Source organism: Furipterus horrens, unplaced genomic scaffold (genome assembly GCF_987537825.1).
Source record: "Furipterus horrens unplaced genomic scaffold, mFurHor1.1.pri manual_scaffold_9, whole genome shotgun sequence".
Taxonomy (NCBI): Eukaryota; Metazoa; Chordata; class Mammalia; order Chiroptera; family Furipteridae; genus Furipterus; species Furipterus horrens.
The window spans coordinates 30390015-30399209 of NW_028327179.1; the positions used below are offsets into that span (position 1 = coordinate 30390015).

The 9195-nt window shown below is 42.4% G+C and overlaps 1 pseudogene; it reads right to left on the bottom strand.

Annotated features, from left to right (window-relative positions):
• Window positions 1–4245: 4245 nt before the first annotated feature.
• Window positions 4246–5069, bottom strand: LOC150001509 (small ribosomal subunit protein eS6 pseudogene; annotated as a pseudogene).
• Window positions 5070–9195: the final 4126 nt, after the last annotated feature.

The following is a 9195-nucleotide window of genomic DNA, read 5'->3' on the forward strand; positions in this document are numbered from 1 at the left end:
GTCCAGGGATGGAGCTGCCTGAGAACTAGAACAAGGTTAAGAAAAAGAAGGATACTTGATAACTTTTCCACTGTTCGTTTGAGCGGTGATGTGACTCTCCTCCATCCCCCACCTACTTAAATCTTCAGTGCCTTATTCATTAATTAACTGTCTCGCTGATTCTTTGTCGATCATTAAAGTCAGGGGAAGGAAGCTGCTTACCGCAGTGTTGAGAGAAGAGAAATAAGACACAGCAAAGATGAAGAATTCGAAGCAGCAAGAAGGGTGATATAATTGAACTTGAGTGATTCCTGAACTTCATTCTGAGGAGTCTTTGGAGTAGATTATGTGAGATGGGGTTTTTAAATACATTAAAGTGAAAGATAACCTAATATCTGTAGGTCTGGGGAATACCTCGGGGCTATGATGTGGATTACACAATCATTGACACCAGATATGGAGAAATGAAGAGCTCAAAGGATGGTTCTACTTATTCCACTGACTCTGAGATTCATTATCTACTTCTTTGCCCATCCATCTGTCATTTAGTTTATCTATCAACTTGTCCACTCCCAATTTTCTTCAATATCACCATTTCCTCTAAGCCTTCAATAGCTTCTTTAGTGTTTAAGGGAATTTATTTTCTGGTTAATAGTAGTAGTAGAATTAGTAAATACCAATGCAACCTCCGACCACACCAACCTAAAACCAATAAACCACACAAATTCCATGAAAGCAAGGGAACTGGGTGGAGTGAAGAAAAGGTGATTTTTCTTGCTGTGTCCCTCTTTGGAGAAAGGAGGTTGCACACCAAAGACTTAGGTGACTGCCTGGGTGAGTTTTACTCTAGTCTCTGCGGATGCCACTGGGGATAGCTTTTGATTCCAAGTCAACTGCAGAGCTGCCCTTGGGCTAGCAGAAGGTCAGTAGTTCACACTCCTTGGACAATCACCAGCCTGGAGCCTGAGCAGAGGCTGTCCCCGCCCAAGACCACTGTTTCTTTCCTCTCTTCCTCCTGCATGCTCTGCACTGTCTAGTTCTATCCAATTTCCTTCACCAAGAATTTTCCATTTTGTCACTGGCCTGCCTGGACACACTCCTTTGATTTCTTGTGACTCATGGGCTTATATGCCTCACGCTGATAGAATTGGCTTCATTTCTCACTCTGATGACCCTCAAGTAACTTCAGTTTCTTCTCATCATATAAAAGTCACAAGATTTATTTTTTAAGATTTTAAAAATATTTTTATATATGTATCAGTGTCAAAGAATGTAAAAGAAATTATTAGAAATGAATCATAAGATTACAACAAAATAGTGAGGACTTAATTTAGCATCTCCCCCTCCATCTTTGCAATTAATCACACTTCATGTAAACAACCATATCTTTTTAAGTCATAAAATATTAAGTCAAAATATATGATAACCACTACCTGTGTCTGAAAAAAGAAATAGGCCTGTCTGTAATTTCCATGCTAAAAGTGAGCTCATCTTTCCCCTAAAGCACCCAGGTAAATTCAAGTTCCACAGCTTCTGTGAAATATCAAATAATAAAACAAAATGTACAGGCTTAAAAAGAAACAATGATGATAATAATACAATTGCTCACAGGAAAAAAACAAATGGAGGGCAGAAAAAGAAATAGGTCTTTAAAAGTAATTCCTTAAGATTCTCATATCTACTCTCCTAAAATAATAAACAATAAAATCTAAGTTCCTCCTGCTTGCCAGTGCAGTGCACACCTAGTTCACGAGCAAATAGGGTGGGGTTCCTGGAAATGGGAGCATTAACCATTAACTGAGTGACAGTTTTCTGATCTTTATAACATTGCCACCTATAAACACAGCTCTTGACTTCTCCCAGTGCCCATCCCTGTCCCTTCTCTGACTGTAATAATGGTTGCTTTCAGCCTCTACTCTTTCAAATGCTGGCTTGTCCTCTTGACCAGGCTGCAGTAAGGTCATACTGTCCCTGACCATGTCAAGGACTAGTGTCAGAATCTGAGAATCAGCTGGCTAATCTTTAGTTCTGTTCCTCAGATGCTTCCTTGAATGGGATTTGAGTCTGTCTATAACTGAAATCCATCATGATGTTCTTCCTTTGTCTCCTCGGTTCTATCACCTGCACCCCCTTTGTCCACATGTAGGAGTCAAAGCTGTTTACCAGGGCAAAGAATACATGGTACAAAGGGGCACTTACAGGAGGAATTTGTACATTTTTCAAAAAACTCACCTACTTGAAGAAATTACCAGAATAGTTTTTCACCAGTTCTTACTGTCATAAGAGGATATGATTGCCCACAGAACTTAGGAAACAATACATATATAGTTGTAGTATACGACATTGAATTTACATACATATATGTTATTTCAGTAAAAAGAAATTACATTATAAACAACTGGCACTATGCAAAGTGGAATTAAATGGAGTGTATGTGCAGTGAAAGGCAATGGTTTTCAAAAAGAAGTCAGATATCCAAAGAGGGTGAGAAGAAGAGTACCAAAAGCAGTAAGCTAAAAACAGGAGAGGTGGTGACTGTAAAATGATACCTTAAAACTGAGGTTGGGAGGTGGTGTAATTATGGGCAGTGAGGAAATCTTAAAGTATCACCACAGGCGGAGGTGGCAGCGTGGGGCAGTGATAAGGTCACTGGAGGAAAGGAGGTTATGGGACTGAAAAGCTGGGTCTGAAAAGGTTAAACAGGTGAATGTTTAAATCACCAAGAATACTGACAATCTAGTCTAAAAGTGATTGGCTGCGAGCCAGGAGCGAGAATCTTCCAGGACAGATGGGAGAGTGTCCCAGGTTTGGGGGTCAGTACATAACACAGAAAGTTGGAGAAGATGTTTAGAGAAGATGCCAAGGGCATAGAAGAGTTTGTTATGACTTCCAGAGGACACAACAAAAGTTTTGGAAGTTGGCGTGGGGACTAGGGAGATGGGAGGAAGGACACAGCCATAAGAAAGGAGAGTCTGAAGGATGACAGTTGGCTAGGGAGCCTGGGCTTCTCATGGTGACCACGTAACATGTTAACAAAGGTTCGAATGAGATTACACAAATTTTGGAGGCAAGGCAGTGAGTGATGAAGAAGAGCGCGTTCTCCCCAGAAACATGCTTCGGGGCTTTCTTGTCCCTCCTGCCAGTGGAGATATAAAGGCCAGAGGAGCGGCTGTCTTAGGTCAAGCCCAAATAACTCTGGAGATTTCTTTGCAATATCCCCCACCTTCATCTTCTACATGTTTCTCAGTCCCTGTGGAGGGGTAGCAACTAGGTATCATTCTCCATGGACAGGGGGTGAGTTTCTGGAGCACTGTGGTATGAAGAGCTTCAAGGCCACATCCATATTTAGGAGGAAGGGTAAATGGCCATCTCTATGCCAGTATCTGCTCTCCCTATTTAAGATGATCCCTAAAGCTCAATTCAATGACTAATTCTTCATCACACTCCCCACTTTTCAAACTGCCTTCCAACCACTAACACACACATAAAGCATTTGGGCCTTTTATATATACCATTCCACTTCAGACTACAACCTTAAGCCTTCCTGAAGGCTATCTACGCAGCTTGCTGTGTTCTCCGCTAACAAGCCCTGCGTCTCTGTGTCCAGACCTGACCTTACTCCTGAGAACCAGAACTTGTCTGAAATTGTCTCCTGGGTTTTCCATGCGTCAAATGTACTCTTCAATCCTCTCCTGCCCCTGCAACCCCAAAGTGCTCCTCTCCCATCCAGTTAGTGTACATCCATTCGAGCACCTCATCTTCACCTCCTCCTTCCCCCCAAGACATATCCATCACCCATTTCTGTTGAAGTACTGAAATTCCTCCATTCTGTTCCCTCCCCTCCCCCCACACTGCCTCTGCCTTGTTCACATCTGTATCTTCTCTCAAGTAGGCTTGGGAAGTGTACTCCTACTCACCTTTCCACAGCCAGTAAAGTGACCTCTGTAGTACACAAATGCTCCCTCCTACATATACAGGCTGAAGATCAAAGTTCTTAGCCCTTGACACAAAGCACTGCATATGTTTGACCAGGTGCCCCTCTCTCTCACTAGACTATGACCTCTGACAAGGCAGGAATATGTGCCTCCTTCCATTTGAATTCCCAGTTACTGCTTGGAGACGCAGAACATGCTCACCGAACTGAAGTAATGCCAGCGGGAGGAGGAAACGTATAAAAAGCAGCATAGTTTTAAAGACTCTCTTCTGAGAGGTAGACAGGCTGAGCCTCTTAAATGAATGAGAATACTCTTCAGTTATTTATTTTTTTTATGTTAGTTCTTATTTATTTGTTACTCTTAGAAAACCTCATTTTTGACTGGACTCAGACTTAGAAGTAGAAGCTCTCAGAGAGGACAGCCTGCGTCTCTTGGCAATCTGTTCCTGGCGTTTTTCTTTGGCCTCCTTCATCCTCTTAGCCAAAAGTTTAGCATATTCTGCAGCCTCTTACTTATTTTTCTTAGTACGTTGTTTCTTCAGAGCAATGCGCCGACGTTTGTGTTGCAGGACACGTGGAGTAACGAGTCGCTGAATCTTAGGTGCTTTAGTCCTAGGTTTCTTACCTTCTTTGTTCAGGGGCTTTCTCACAACATACTGGCGGACATCATCTTCTTTAGAGAGGTTGAAAAGCTTGCCTATCCTGCTGGCTCTTTTGGGCCCCAGGCGCCGAGGCACAGTAGTATCAGTGAGACCAGGAATATCTTTCTCCCCTTTTTTCACAATGACCAAGTTGAGAACGCTGAGGTTGGCGTCCACAATGCAACCGCGAACAGATTTGCGCTTTCGCTCTCCAGTCCTCCTGGGTCTGTAACAGGAATGGCCCTTGCTCAGCAGCAGGCAGACGCGGCCGTGGGTCAAGACCCCCTGCTTCATGGGGAAACCTTGTTTGTCGTTCCCACCACTGATTCGAACCACATAACCCTTCCATTCTTCACCCAGAGCGTCAGCGGCAACTTCTGTGGCCATACGCTTCTCATAAAAGGTCCGAAGTTTGCGTTCATCGTCCACTTCAATGAGTTTCTGGCAGCCAGTGGCTGGGAAAGAGATGTTCAGCTTCATCCTGAGGCACCCGAATGCCTCCGAGGCGCCACGAAAAAGAGCCAGTTATTTTTTTAAAGCCTCTCTTAGCTAAGTTTCAGGTTTCCCTTCAGGCACTCCCCAGAGCTTTCTCTGTGCCTCTGGCGGTCAATGCCAGCTGTGGTGAGAGCCTGGACAGCAAAGGAATCTCTGCGTCTGCGCACAGCACCCAGCCCTACAGAAAGGCCTGGCCCCAGCAGCAGTCCCAGGAGCTAGGCTTTCCTTATTGAGTGCTCCCATGAGGCATCAGACTCTTTCTCCTTTCCCTCCACCTTGCTTTCAGTAAACCTCTTTTTTAAAAAAATCTGCTTTGCCTCCTCTCCTGATTTCTATCTTGAGGGAGGACAAGAACTCCTTCACTGGTGACAAGAGTTGATAGAAGATCAGTTTCTACAACTCTCAACACCAGCTCATTCATCTCTGCTCTTACCATGGTTACCAAAGGAATAGCAATCTTTTAATTTGATAATTAACAGAAAATGTGTCAGGGGTGGAAATGGGGTTCTTAATATAAATTTTCTTATATTGGATTCTGGCTCTCCCATTTTCCAGGTATGTAACCCTGGGCTTCAGTTTCATCAATTATAAGTTGAGATAAGAATAGTACCTAATTCAAATCGTTGTTATGGGGAGTAAATGATGTACGTAGTCTATGTCAACTGTATGGAGTAGGAAATGTTCAATACATAATAGCTGTGGCTGTTATTCTGAAGAGGTTGACAGTACTGTCCATTAACAGATAACTAGAAACATTATTGCTATTAAACATTGGAAAACATGCCTGCATTTTCTAGAATGGGAGAAACATGTCTTTACTTTTTCCATAGAGTCAGCCTGTGGAAGAGGTTGAAAGATTTTCTCTGGTGTCCCCAATTCTTCTTTCTCCCAGTGATTTTTACCCCTTTGTCCTCTCTCCAAGGACCGACTGGTCCTGGAAGAGCAAATGGTACACCCCTCTATAGAAACAGGCTTCGGTCTAGTGGGGACAGGTGGGCCATCTGGTTGACTTTCAACATTATCTCAAAATTTGTTTATCTCTGAGAGGTATATTGATACAACTGAAAAAAAAACCAATTTGTTTTATTTTTTTTCCCTTGTTTTCAGAGTTCAGCTTCTTACTGAATGTGTTACAAAAGAGGTTTAGTCAAAAAGCCCAAAGCCCATGTCATCATCAAGACTCCTCAGATTCTTCTTTCTCAGCTGGGGCAGCAGTGGGGAAGGGATTGGACCTCTTACTGGGGCAGGTCAACCAACCCCTACATTGCAGATGGGGCTCCAGATGTTGACACTGGCCAGAGCCTTTGCAAACAAGCCTGACCAGAAAGGTTCCACATTTACATCAGCTGCTCTAATGACAGCATGGATCTTACCTTCCCTCACCTTCACCTCAGGATAAGGGCGGAGCAGATGCAGGTGAGCTCGAGAGACCAAGGCAAATGCTGCCTGGAGAGGTGCTAGTCCCCAGATGAAGTGAGGGCCTCACAGCAATGCGGTCTTAGCTTCCATAGAAGAACCAAGCAGCTTAGAGGAAGCTGGGGAAAGGAAAAAAATGCATTCATTTCAATCCTGAGTTCCATTACTAGATCACTCCTAGAGGAAACCAGGGAAAAAATATGTTTCTATAAATTGCATTATTTTATAACTAGCATATTACCTTGTATTTTATATTTGTATGTGTTTTTGACTTCAATAAACAGCAAGTTCACATTGCTCAAACTACTAATTGAAGAATGTTCATTTGTTCACTATAAATGTTAAATATATACACAATTATTTTCCTGTTATTTCATGTCTTCACATTTTAATATATTGGAATTCTAGAAAATGGCTTGGTGACCGAGAGGCCTTTCTTTTACCTTCTGAGAAGCCCTAGAGTGACACATCTATAAGCAGATCTTTCTTTTACTGATAATAACTATCTTTTATAACATCTCTTGAAGGTGCTTTTATGTCCAAAGATTTGCCCCCTTTTAAAACAGAGGTAAAGAGAGGAAGGAAATAAAAGGGATATGGAGGGACCAACGCCCATCACAAAATGGCAATACCCATGAGCCACTTATTTTACAAATTACCAGGAACATTGCACACAACAGCACACTGCAGACAACTGGGAAGAGTTAGAAGTACAACTATGAAAGGCAGTCCGCTGACAGTGTGCCCCAAGGACCATTTCCCGTCAGTGAACTCTGTTTCTGGTCCACCATGAGATAAGTAAGAAAATTTTAACTTAGGCATTTAGAAACTATAATAGAAAATTGACAAAGTAATTTTACATCTGTTGAGTCAAATAAGAAAAGATTTGGGCTTGTAGTTTGTATGTCTGATTTCTCTCTCTCTTTTTTTTTTACTTCATTTCCTGGTAATTTATTTTCATTGTACTTTGAAAGTCAAAGAAAAACCTGTCCTTCACTACACATAATTTGAGAAGCATTGATGAAAGGGTATTATTATTTCTGAAATTTTGCTGAAGAACTATTCAATTTCTAATTGTAAACTAGTTATATGTCATTATTTGGGAAAGACTGTTTGATACCAAGTGTAAGAAGTTGCCAGCATACAAACACACTCCAGAACAAGTTTTTTTGTATTGGGTAACTTGATTATTCTTTCAGAGTCAGAAACCATTTTCCCATGAGATAACATAAACCCAGGGTCACGTTCTTGGTGTAGCCCATAAACCAAAAGATTGCTAAGCTATCCTATAAAATTCAATAACTGGTATATACTATAAAAATTAATAACCAGTCTTCTCCAACCTTACAATGGAGAAGAAAGGCTTCTGATTTGCAGATCGGAAAACCTTTCTCCTCCCCATGCGCCTGTGAGAAATGATGATTCTGAGCCCTAGCACCGTGGCAGGGATGGGGGTAAGGAGCGGACTACTTCTGCAGAAGTTGTTTCCAGCGCAGCACTCAGAAGAGAAGGAGAACGGAGCTATAGCATTGTTCACACAGAGTAATGAGGGCATTAGGAGGTCAAGTCTGAGGGAACTCACTGGTGATGTTAATAAAATTAAACAGAGGTAACTCCAAGATTCTCTGAGATTGAGGTCAGGTAGGTTTGGAGGACTTGCAAGTCCTGGTTCTTCCCCACGAATGCCTCTGTCCTCAACTCCAAAGCGTTGTTCTCATCGGTGGCCTAGCACCAAGGCTCACTAGGCTTCATCCTGAATTGAAGTTTGCCAGTGGCACCCTCAGGGATTATTTCCCTTCTGTTGCTGTTTGGAATGATTGTGAGGACAAGTCTAGGCTTGGTGAGTAACAGAATTAATTAGTGATGTTTGCCATGGGCAAGGGAAGAAGAGGGAATCTGCACAAGAGCTGTATTTTGTTATTCTATCCTGAGTACATCCTAAAAGAGACACCCTTCAAACCCTTTCATTTCAGCTGAAACCAGGCTGAGTTATTAAGAATACAACAGCAACAACAAACCTGGGAATAGCAAAAGGGAAACAGAGAGAATAGCACACAACAAGTTAACCTTATTTGTAGTTTATGGTTTACTCATTTTGTGACCCATGTGGGAAGGCATTGAACCCTGGCTTCTGACCTAGAGTCCATGAGGCATAGTTTTGTGTCCTTGTCACTATCCAGAATCCTTAGAACAATATTCTCAGAACTAAATCAGAAGCCCTGGCTACAGTCCCACGCTCTCTCTTTTAGGCCTTTGTTCTAAATTCTGATTTCATATGTGAGGCTCTTCTCTTCTCCAAAGATTGACAAAGAATTTAGATTTTTAAAAAAGTTTCTAAGTCCTTAGACTTCTAGATTAAGCATTACTAGAAATAGGATGTTTCTTACCTTTCATAATTCCAACATAAAATATTTACAAGACATGACTCAGTGTACTTTCCTATAATAAAGAATCGTTAGAACTTGAGATTTTTATTGGAATACGAGGTAAGGACTGTTTTTGAAGACTAGGGAAATGAGAAAAGTACGCGGGCTGCCTAGGTTTCTTAGGGGGTTGTTTGGGGAAGGCGGTGAAGGAATTCAGAGTTGCACGACCTTTGCTTCAACTGGGGCACGGGAGGACCATCCCCAGTCCCCGGGAGGGTACTACTGGGAAAGCAGGTTTGTGGTGACAAAGGCCCAGGGCCGGGCCGGGGGCGGAGCCCGCCTAGGCCGGAGACAAGGCGGAGCG